A 13,219-nucleotide genomic window follows, 5' to 3' on the forward strand; every position below is an offset into this window, starting at 1 on the left:
TCGCGAACGCGAAGAGCAAACCCCTGGTCAGTAGAATAAAGTTCTAATTTGTCTCATTCTTCCATGTTTGGACCGAGGAAGCTCGGGTGAGGCGATTTTTTGAGAGTTTTTCAAGGAAAACATTGGGGTAAGAATTCCTAACCTGATTTTGGTTAAATTACATGAATCTATTATTGTTTTGTATCACTAAATTAGTGAATTGGGTTGAAAATGGTAGAAAACCCTCTTGGTGTAAATTGAATATTTGAGGGTCGAGTTGAGGTCGAATTTTTGGTAAAATTAGTATGGTTAGACTCGTGGTTGAATGGGCTTTCGGATTTTGTAACTTTTGTGGGGTTCCGAGACGTGGACCCCACAAGTGATTTTGGAGCTAAATTTCAGATTTTGTTGGAAAATTTGTATTTTCTTATGGAATTAGTTCCAGTAATTTTTATTGACTGAATCAAATTAATTGTGATAGATACGAGGCTTTCGGAGACCAATTCTAGAGGCAATGGCATAGCAAAGTGAGAAAGTGCACGGTTTGAGGTAAGTAACATTTCTAAACTTGGTTTTGAGGGTATGAATCCCCGAATTTGGTATTATATAAATTATGTGGAGGTGATGCACATGATAGTTGACGAGTGTGTGGACGTGCACCATTGAAATTGTGACTTAAATAAATTTTGTGGAGTTGAAAAGTTAAAGAACCATGTTATTATCCGTGTATCCTCCACGTGTTAGAGAAATTGAGATGAGGCTCTTATTAAAGATCATGTATAGGCTACGTGCCGATATTTTTGGACCAAAGGGTCGTGATGTTGTCGAATTAATTATTTTAGAATATACATTTCCTTCTCAGTCATGCTCATCCATTGTGAGGATATTTATGGGATCGGGGCTGCCCGCCTGCAACAGGCCATATCGGCTTTATATATATTATTATTATTATTATTATGAGATCGGGCTGCACGCCGTAACATGATTTATAGGCTTTATTATAATGGGATCGGGCTGCACGTCGCATCAGGACTTACAGGCTTTATTGTTCTGGATCGGGGCTGCCCGCCTGTAGCAGGCCTTATAGGCTTTATTATTATTATGGGATCGGACTGCATGCCGCAGTAGGCCATATCGGTGTGATGATCCAAAAAGTCATCTTTAAATTTAATTAAGTAATTTTGTGATCTAAGACCTTGAAAAGCACCATTTATCATCCTCGATTTACGTGCACAGTCCGTACAATATTCCAAAAAGTTTTTATGTGAAAAATGGATTAAAATGTGAAATAGAGCTTTAAAACTCAACTGAGTTGACTTTGGTCAACATTTTGAGTAAACGGATTCGGATCAGTGTTTTGACAATTTCGATAGGTATGTATCATGATTTGGGACTTGGGCGTATGCTCGGAATTCAATTCCGAGATCCCTAGCCCGAGATATGGAATTTTGATGAAAAATTAAAAGCTTGAAAGCTTAATGATTTTTTAAGAAATTACTAATGTTAGATTTATTGACCTCGGGTCTGTATTTTTGTTCCGGAGCCTGGTATAGGTCCACTATAAAATTTGTGACTTGTCTGCCGAATTTGGTGAGAAACGGAGTTGATTTGATGTGATTCGGACGTGCGGTTGTGAAAATATAAGTTTTAAAGTTTTCTTAAAAATTTCATCCGTTTTGGGGTTCAATTCGTAGTTCTAGGTGTTATTTTGGCTATTTGATCGTGCGAGCAAGTTCATATGATTTTTTAGAACTTGTGTGCATGTTTGGTTTGGAGCCTCGAGAGCTCGGGTGAGTTTCGGATAGGCTACAGGATGATTTCGGACTTAGAAAATCTAATTTTCTGCAGACTTTGGGCTTCTGGTATTTCATTCATCGCGTTCGCGAATGTATTCTCGCGAACGCGAAGAGCAAAATGAGCTTGTTAAATTTTACTTCTTCGCGAACGTGAAGATTGGACCGCGAACACGAAGCTATGGGGACTTTACCCTGTGCGAACGTGACCAGCTCAACGTGAACGCGAAGTTTTATAGGCCTGGGGGAGGGGTCAATTGTCCTTCTACGCGAATGCGAGCACTGGCACGCGAACGCGAATGCCAGGGGGGAAAAAGCCTTCGCGAACGCGAAAGAGGACTTGAGAATGCGAAAGCCACGGGCTGCTATTCATCGCGAACGCGACAAGCCCTTCGCGAACGCGAAGAAGGCCTGACGCCTGTGACTTAAAACAGTACCAGAATGGGATTGTTTCCTATTTTTCACGAACCCTCAATTAGAACTCGGTCTAGGGGCGATATCAAAGGAGTTTTTTACGATTTTGAACTGGATAAGTGTTCTTTATCATAAAGTGATTGTATTTCATAAATCTAAGTCTACATTCATCGTTTATTTCAGATTTAGACGGAAGAAATTGGAATTTTTGTAAAACTTTCCAAAAATAAAAAATTTAGATTTGAAGGTCCATTTGACATCGGAATTGGATAATTTTTGTATGGTTGGACTCGTCTCGGAAAGGGTGTTCAGATTTCGTAAGTTTTTTCGAGATTTGAGACGTGGGTCCCAGTGTCGAATATTTTAATGAATTTCGAATTTTTATCCGGAAAATTAGTAAATTCATATGGAATTAGTTACTATGATTCGTATTGAGTATATTAAATTATTTATGAATAGATTTGAAGCTTTTGGAGACAAATTTAAAAGGAAAAACTGTGGTCGAGTAATGGATTGGAATTTGCAAAGCGAGGTAAGTGTCGTAGTTAACCTTGACTTGAGAAAATAGAACCTTAAACTATTTGTTATGTGAAATGCATGTGAACGACGTATAGGCGAGGTGACGAGTGTCTTTACGTCGTCAAATTAATTGTTTGCATAATTACTTGAAAAATCATAAATCGTTTTAAATCATGAATTAATTATTATAATAATTATTTCTCTCCTATTCTTTGCCAAATATTAATTCTTGAATTAATGCATTAATTGTTACATGCTATTTGAATTGTGTGTATTAATTGTTATTTCACACTTAGCATATTAAATATTAAACTGCCTATTTTCTCCCTGATTTGCATAATAATTTGCTATTTGTCATTGTTTGTTTTATAATTAAATCATAATCATTGTATGCTTGTTGTCTTATAGTTTTATATTAATTGTTGCATTTATTGGAAAAATTTCTTCTATAAGAATTGGTAAATGACTATGTTGGAGGAGCGGGGTGCACGCCGCAACAAAATTGATTATAATGAATATATTGGAGGATCGGGTTGCACGCCGCAACATAATTAATTATAATGAATATATTGGAGGATCAGGTTGCATGCCGCAACAGACTTATTAAAAAGTCCATATTGGAGGATCGGGTTGCATGCCGCAACAGACTTATTAAAAGTCCATATTGGAGGATCGGGTTGCACGCCGCAACAGATTTCTTTAAAAGTCGACTATATATATATATATATATATATATATATATATATATATATATATATATATATATATATATATATATATATATATATATATATATATTGGGGGATCGGGTTGCACGCCGCAATAGACTTGATTAAAATAAATATATTGGAGGAGCGGGTTGCACACTACAACAGAATTGATGGAAATGGTAATTGGTTATGACTGCTGAGTTGGCTTCAATTATTATAAATGAGTTACCTGATTTATTTCTATTATTGTTGTTCTTACTAATATTGCGTACAGGTAATGTAAGTGACCTGCCTTAGCCTCGTCACTACTTCGTCGAGGTTAGGCTCAGCACTTACCAATACATGGGATCGATTGTACTGATATTACACTCTGCACTTCTTGTGCAGATTTTGAAGTTGGTCCCAGCGGCGTACCATAGACTTGCTCGGATTTCAGCTACTCAGAGGAGACTTGAGGTATAACTGCACGGCGTTCGCAGTTCTGAAATCCCCGTCTACTTTACTTTAGCTGTGTATTTGTTTCCACACAACTTTATTTTATTCAGACCTTTATTTGTATTATTCTTGAAGATCGTGCACCCGTGACACCAAATTCTGGGATGGTACTTAGACACCGTTGTTTTTCTTTTATGGAATATTCACAATATTTCAGATTTTACTTCCGCAATCGTTCTTTGATATTAATAAATTTAAAGATTGTTTAAAAATTGGTTAATATTATTCTAACGTTGGCTTGCCTAGCAAATGAAATATTAGGCGCTATCACGGTCCGAAGGTGGGAATTTTGGGTCGTGACAATCGACTTTATATAGCGCTTGGGCTGAAGGAGCCCCTCCGGAGTCTGTATACACCCCCAATGAGCGTAGATGATTATATATATTCGGGATGGACTTCCCAGGGCACGGACTTGCCTTACTTATTTATATATTATGATGAATTTTCCCTGGACATGGATCTTGTCCGTATCATTTACATTGGGGATAAATTACCCAGGGCTAAATTGGCCTTATACGACACTGAGTGACTGACTGTCAGCCGATGTGTATATATATATGGGATGGAATATTCCTGGGCTGGATTGGCCATAAACAGTACCGAGTGACCGAATATTTTGTGACCAGTATTTACATGAGGCCTTTCTACTGAGATGTCATATCCCTCATATCATGCAATATTGATCCACTTCACTTGTACTGAGTTTAACTGTTGAACTTGAAAGCATGCCTACATTTTTGTACCATTATTTGTACTGGACTGTACCTGCAGAGTTTGTCACTACTTTCAGCCAGAGGTTAGTCTTGTTACTTATTGAGTTGGTTATACTCATACTACATTCTGCACCTCGTGTGCAGATCCAGGTGCTTCCGGATAAGACGACTGCTAGATTTCAGAGTTATTTCTGTTGGAGACTATCAAGGTAGCTGCTTGACGTCCGCAGACTTGATTCCCTTTCTATTTAGTTATTGTACTGTTCTATATTTCAGACAGCGATTTAATCAGTCAAACTTTGTATTCATTTAGATGCTCATGTACTCAGTGACACCGAGTTTTGGGAGTATTTATATTTGTGTTTGTGAGGTTTTCTTTCGCTGAATTTAATAATTATATTTTTAAATTTAAAAGATATGGTGGTTTATTGAGATTGTCGGCTTGCCTAGTACTGAGATAGGCGCCATCACGACATGTGAGATTTTGGGTCGTGATAATTTTTGTGGATAATTATATGATGGATAAAAGTTGGATACTTCTTAGGAATAGGGCATTACCAGAATACTTGAATGGCGTGAAATAATTTTTGAACTTTGCATTTTCAAATCTTAATGTTGGTATAAAAATTCAATGTCCATGTTCTAACTATAACCATGTGCGTAGGAAAACACGAGAAAAAGTGATAATAGATTTACTTACGTGGGTTATAGATCCAACATATAATAGTTTGATTGATCATGGTGAGTCAGATTCATCTTCAGATGATGAAATAAATTCTAGTGCAGAATTTAGGAAACGATGGTGCTCTACTTTCAAGATGTTGCATGACATGTATCAAACTTTTCTTACAGATAATATAACTCATGAGTCTGATGAGATCACTGAGTCTAGATATGAAGAACTTAATGCAAAAGCTAAGTATTTTTATCGGCTGTTAAAGGAAGTAGAGAAAAAGTTATATCCAAATTGTGAACAGTTCTCGAAACTCTCTTTTGTAATACGTCTTTCTCAAATGAAGTGCTTGCATAGTTGGAGTAATACTTCATTACACTCTTTGTTAAAATTATTAAGTGACGCATTTCCCAAAGGACATATATGTGCTCCCTAATTCTATTTATGAAGTTCAAAATATTATTAAAGATTTGGGTCTAGATTACGTGAAAATAGATGTTTGTGTTAATAATTGCATCTTATATAGAAAGGAATATGCGGTCTTGAGCAATGCCCTGAATATGGCGAGAAAAGATGAATAGTACGGAAGGGAGAAGATAGTGACACTGAAGTTGCTTCAAGTAAATTGAATAAGAGAAAGAAAGAAATTCCTAGAAAAATTCTTAGATAATTTCCTTTGATATCAAGATCTGTTTATGACTAAATGAACTGCAGAAGATATGAGATGGCATAAAAATAAGCGAGTTGATGATGAAGTATTAAGGCATCCAGCCGACTCACTGACATGGAAAGCTTTTGATGAGAAGCATTTGGATTTTGCATCAGGTCCACGTAATGTAAGACTTGGACTTGCTTCAGATGGTTTTAATCCTTTTGGTTCTATGAGTAATGCCTACAGTATATGGCTAGTATTCTTGATTCTGTACCATCTACCCCTGGTTATGCATGAAATAATCTAATATTTTGTTATTCTTGCTTATTCCTGGCCCAAAAAGCCCTGGTATGAATATGGATGTGTATCTTCAACCTTTGGTTGATGATTTGAAAACCTTATGGGAGGATGGAATTGAAACTTATGATGCTTTTAAGAAAAAAAATTTTCTATTGCATGCTTCTTTATTGTGGACAATTAATGACTTTCAAGCATATGACATTTTGTCCGGTTGGAGCACTAAAGGTAAATTTGCTTGTCCTGTTTGTCATGTAAATACTTGCTCAATTTACTTGAAAAATGATCGAGTGCATTGCTATATGAGTCATCGTAGGTTCTTGGATACAAATCATCCTTATCGTCAGACCAAAAGTTCTTTGGACAATATAAGGGAAGAAAGGCTTGCACCCCAAGCATTGAGTGGAGATGATGTGCTTGCACAACTAAATACATCCTCACAAGGATCCATGGGTGACAACACAAGAAAAAGAAAACGAGATGCTGAAAGACGCGACAACTGGAAGAAGAAAAGTATATTCTTTGAACTCCCTTATTGGAGGATTGAATTGTTGAGACATAATTTGGATATAATGCTTATAGAGAAAAATATTAGTGAAAGCGTCATAGGAACATTGTTGGATATTGACGAAAAAATAAAGGACACATTGAAATCTCGATTGGACATACAAGTGATGAGAATTAAAAAGCTCCCCATCCAATAAAAAGTGGGGATAAGTACATACTTCCTCCTGCTAGTTATACAATGTCCAAAACTGAAAAGATTAAATTCTGTCAACTCATCAAAGATGTCAAGTTTCCTGATGCTTATGCTTCTAACATTAGTCGTTGTGTCAATGTTAAGGAAGCTAGAATTTTTGGACTTAAAAGTCATGATCACCATGTTCTTTTCCATCGTTTCTTTCCACTTATCATCAAAGGGATTTTGCCAAAGGATGCATATGATTCGTTAATTGAATTGTCATTATATTTTAGTGATTTGTGCGCTAAAGAGTTGCATGTGGATAAGCTAGATAAAATATATAAAAGCATACGAGTGACAATTTACAAACTAGAATGTATGTTCTTACCATCGTTCTTTGATTTCATGGTTCATTTGGCAATTCATTTAGCAAAGGAGGCAAAGGAGGGTGGTCGTGTTCAATTTTGATGGATGTATTTTATCGAGAGGTTAGATTTTTACTACTCTAAATTTTTCTTTTAGCTAAAATTTGCTATGAAACTGATATATCTTTACTTAACAGAATATTGTGCACATTAAAAGGTTATGTACGCAACATGGCTCGCCCAGAAGGGTCGATTGCTGAGGGCTAACTTGCATAAGAATACATGGCATTCTGTTCCAAATATTTGATTAACATGGAGACGAAAGAAAATCATCCGGACAGGAATTCTAGTTCTTCCAACATGGGGCTTATCTGTATTTAACTGTCGTGGTAAGCCATTTGGAGGGAGTGATTGGACAAAATTAAACGATATTGAAATCAAGCAAGCACAGTTTTACATCCTCCAAAATTGTGCAGAAATTGGCCCTTTTATAGAGTAAAATACTTTTCACTTAGCTTATATTCTTTTCTTCTTATGAATTCTCTCAACGACTATCTTGTAATATTTTCATTTTATTTTAGTGCTTACCATCTATAGGTAACATTTAGAAATATTAACAAAGGAGAATTAGAAATGTTGCCAAGAGGCACGAGGAGGAATTTCCTTTGTGGTTTTAGAAAAAGGTAACTTTTATAATTCAATATTGGTTGATCTTTACTTAGAACAATTCATAAATTTTATTTTTAAGTAGTACTAATATTTGTGAGTTTGTAATTAATAGGTGATACAATTAAAAGATAACAGTGATAGTCGAATTACTGATCAATTGCTAGCTTTGGCAAGAGGTCCAGATTTACGAGTTCAATGCCATAATGGATATATCTTGAATGGTTTTAGATTTCGAACAATGACTTCTGAGAAATTTTTAAACTCAAAATAGTGGTGTAGTTGTAAAGAGTGATGAATATACAGAAAATGTTGATTATTACGGAAAGATAATAAGAATTTTAGAAATCCAATATCTGGACAAAAATTCAGTGACATTGTTCCAATGTGACTGGTTTAAAGTTCTGTCTCAAGGCTGCCTGTCTTTTTGTAGTTGGATCTCCAAGTTTTTGGAATGCTCCAAATTTGACTTGAGCATCTAATCTGCCTTTTCATACTTTTAGAGAACTTTCAGCTATCAAGGAGACGAAAAGCTATGTGAAGTAAAAGAAGAAAAGGTCGTTGTCACCTCTAAGTATTACATTATTTGTGAGAGTTCGGCCATTTGAAGAAAAGACATCGGATTATACAAAACGTCCCTAATGCTATGATGTTGACACAATCTGGTTGGCGGCATTCGAAGTCAAAGTAGAGGTTACCAAACAGATGAATATGGATTCATATGTGTAGATGTGACACGACTTCATTACACAAATGATCCATTTATTCTAGGATCACAAGCTCAATCTGTGTATTATGTTAAACATGATCAAAATGAGAATTGGAATGTTGTGGTAAGGGTAAGACCACGAAACTTGTATGATGTACCCGAACAAGATGATGAAACAGAGCCATATTAATTAACTGGTCTGGTTGAAAGGGAAGAGCAAAATCTTCAAGTAGAATCAGACAATGATATGGTTAGAATACAAAGAGAAGATATTGATGGATTGAGCGTTGACGCACCTTCTCTCAATAAATGAGGAATAACAAGACTATGAATCTAATCATGAAGACACTGATGACTCAATAGATGAAGAATATTTTTCTGAGGATGAACATGATGAAAAAGACGATGATGATTGGCTGTGAGGATGAATGTGATTTTTCACAACCTTGCCCAAATGGTTAATTTCTCCTTTCCGTTTCTCTTTTTATTTCTTTATTATGTTTGCTACTATATAAATTCATTTTATATTTAGAAAGTTTAGCTTCAGGGGAAATATAACAATCTTCAAACTTATAGCTGCAATTGAACACAATTCACAAATAAGTGGCGTTGGTCGCTGTGTATATGAACTAGCATTTCATACCAAATTTAGAGTGAGAAAGTTAAGCAGTAGTTGTTTATTGCCTTCTTGTTGATTAGAGAACTGGAATTGCATATCACAAACACCATTATGAATCAACAAGAAGGCAACAAATGGTTAGCTGTAAATGCATCGGGTAATGATGTTCCTAGGAAACTTTCTTGTTTACCATAGGTGCTGTCAAGATGAATAGAAAGTAGTAGTTCAAAATCAACAAGTAGTGGCGTCGCCATGACAACATGAAATGGTGCCCACTATTTATGGAACGAAGCTAAACTTTCTAAATATTAAATGAATTTATATCTAAAAATCCTTATTTAGTCACTATATTTGATTATTTTTACTTAAATAATTTGTTTGGACATACACCTTAATCTATATTTATGTTGTTGGATATATTATTTTCTGATTGACAATATGTGCAATGTGCTTCCTTCACTTCTACTTTCAACAAGTCTCTAGTATAATTCTTTTTAATATGTCTTGCAGACTATTCTGATGGTAGATGCGCATGTTTCTGAAAGTGTTGAAGTTGCTAGATTAATTTCGAACCCACAACCACGTGAGTTGATTTATTCAGTAAAAAGTAGCTTTGTGAAATCTCATGCTTGTATAATGTAACGACTTGACCGATTGTTTTGAATTTTAGCACATCGTTTGGCTGTCTAAGGTCTCGAGTAGCTTCACTTCATATATTATGACTTGTACGTGTGGTCGGAATTGAATTCCGGAAAGTTTGTATTTGATTCGGAAGGAAATTCTTAATTCGGAAGCTTTAAGTTGGAAGAGTTGACTAGGGTTTGACTTTTGAGTAAACGGCCTTGAAATCAGGATTTGAAGGTTCCAATAGGTTCATATGATAATTTCGGACTTGGGCGTATGTTCGGGTTGAGTATCGGGTGTTCCGGAAGCATTTCGATGCTTATTTTAGAAAGTTGACATTTTGAAAGTTTTAGAAATTCTTAAGTTTGACTTGAAGTGGACTTTGGTGTTATCGATGTCCATTTGGTATTTCGAGCCTTGGAATAGGTTCGTATTGTGATTTGTGACTTGTACATAAAGTTTAGCGTCATTCCGGAATGTGTAGTTAGGAATCAGACGCGTTTGTCGAAATTTAAAAGTTTATAAAAAGGTTTCGATCGTCGATTCATGATTTTGATGTTATTGTGGTGTTTCGAGATTTTGGATAAGTTTGATTAAGATATTGGGACTTGTTGGCGTGATTGGGGGGGGGGAGTCCCGGGGGTCTCAGATGTGATTCAGGGTGGTTTCGAACCATTTCACTTTGTCTTGAAACTGCTGGTTTCTGGTGTCTGATTATTCTTCACGATCGTGATGAAGGGCTCGTGGTCACGTAGTGTTGTTTGGGAACTGGGTGAAGTTGTTCTCCGCGATCGCGTATGGGGACTCGCTATCACGGTGCTTGGTCATTTGGTTCACCGCGTTCGCGTGGAAGGATCCGCGAACGCGAAGTGTTAGTGAGGTGGCCTGGGTATGGAAGGATGTTCTTCGCAATCACAGGGATTGGTTCGCGATCACGTAAGGTGTTGGTCTGAGGCAGGAAGGCTTTGCCTTTGTGTTCGCGGAGCTAGGCTCGTGTTCACGTATGTTGTTCAGGCATAGGTTCACGATCGCATTGCTTTTGTCGCGTTCGCGTAGAGGGAATCTGGGGCAGCTGATTTTGGCCTTCGCGATCGCGAAGGTATTTCCGCGATCGCGAAGAGGAATGATCTGGGCAGAACATGGATTTAGTTCGGGACTTAGCTCATAATTTCCATTTTTCACTTGGGGTTGGCCGACTTTGGGAGCTCTTGGAAGGGAGATTTTATTCATCAATCTCGAGGTAAGTGATTTTCACTTATTGCAAGTTAAATACATGATTTGTATATGGATTTAAATATGAAAATTGGTAGAAATTTTGGGGATTTTGAAGAAAAAAACTAGAATTGGTATTTTTGGATTTTACCACGAAATTTGAGAAAAAAGGTCCAAAATAGTCATGTATCTTTGGACTTTAACTAGTCCTATTTCTTTCACATGGAGCACTAATAGTCCACATTCTTTAATAAAATGGTACACTTTTAGTCTCCATGTTTGATATGAAAAAAAATATTTTCCATAGGAAAATATTTTTCAATGAGTAGTTATCATTTATTTTTTCTTGTTTGGTTGGTGAGTGGCAAATCTTTTTCGGAATTTTTTTCTAGTGTTTGCTTAGAGAGTAAAAAAAAATTTAAGAAAATTTTATGCTACTTTTCTTACCCCTCCCCCTTATCCCAAATCCCCATGATTCCCGTGCTCCCCTTCCCTCTCTCCTCCTCTCCCCCCAACCCCAATTACCTAATATTTTTAAGACTCTATTTTCTTTAAGAATTTAATTATTCTTTTAAAATTTTACACAAATTCAAAAGGACTAATGTGTTGCTTTACCTTTTCTCGCAAAAACAACGTTGAAATTTGTGTTACACAACTAAAAAGAAAATACTCTTTATACAACATGAAAAATGTACTCATTTTGTTAAAATAAAAGAAAATACTTTTTCTATATCATTTTGTTGAAATGAAAGAGAATACTTTTTCTACATCATAAAAAGAAGAAGAATTAACCCAAATAGCCGCCTACCTAACTGCTTAAACTAAAAATAGCCGGTGGATATATATAATATATGTATAATTTATGTATTATATGTGTACAGTTATGTATAATAAATGTATAATCTATGTATACAGCTAAAAAATATAAACAATGAAAAAAGGTTTGAAGAAAAGGGTGTGGAGGGTTGAAGCAAAGTTTTGAAAAATATTTTTCCTTCTCTTGACAGGGAAAACCAATTGGAGGAAAATGAGTTCATGAGGAAAATATTTTTCAAAACATTTGAGCCAACCAAACATGAGAAAATTGAAAAATATTTTTTTTCATATCAAACATGGAGACTAAAAGTGTACCACTTTATTAAAGAATATGAACTATTAGTGCTCCATGTGAAAGAAATAGGACTAGTTTGAGTTAAAGTCCAAAGATACTGGACTATTTTGGGCCTTTTCTCTGAAATTTGACATGGAATTAGTAATAAGTTATATATTTGAGTTCGTGGTGTTATGAGTAATGTTTATCCTCGAAATATTTTGGAATCCGGGCATGTGGGCCCGAGAGTTGACTTTGTTGACTTTTCAAGGGAAGTTGGAATTGATATAAATTGATTAATTATGAGTATTAGAGTATATTTTTATTGGTTTGTACATTATTTGACTAGTTTCGGATCGATGGGCATCAGTTTGAGGTGTTAGAGAGGCGTTGGAGCCGGTTATGGTACTTCGGAGCGAGGTAAGTTTCCTGTCTAACTTTGTGAGGGAGAAATCACCCTGCAGGTGTTATATTTGTTATGTGCTACATGTTGTGGGAGCTATGTACATATGAGGTGACGAGTGTTCGTACATATGCCAGAATTCCTGATTATGTCCGAGTAAACTTAGATTCACGCCATGTTTTAACTGTACTATTGAGTTATTCTTGCCTGTTTAAATGCTTTAATTCACATCATGACTGAGACTAGACTCGTATAGAGTAATGGACTTATTATTTTAGATACTCGATGAGCTTCTTTATTAGCCATAGAAATTGTACTTCCCTTACGGATATCTCCCGTGTTGTGCGTATTCATCGAAAAGTTTTTCTTAAATTTCATAACTCACACGTATATTTGTGAGTGGGGTCAAGGACTCATTAAAGCTTCTTATTTTAATAGGATCGAGCCATTCGCCTCAATAGGATATTGTAATACACTCTTATGGGATCGGGTCGTTCACCTCGGTAGGATATTATAAAACACTCTTATGGAATCAGGACGTTCTCCTCGGCAGGATATTGTAACACACTCTTATGGGATCGAGCCGTTCGCCTCGACAGTATTA

This window comes from Nicotiana tomentosiformis, chromosome 7 (assembly GCF_000390325.3).
Source record: "Nicotiana tomentosiformis chromosome 7, ASM39032v3, whole genome shotgun sequence".
NCBI classification, from domain to species: domain Eukaryota; kingdom Viridiplantae; phylum Streptophyta; class Magnoliopsida; order Solanales; family Solanaceae; genus Nicotiana; species Nicotiana tomentosiformis.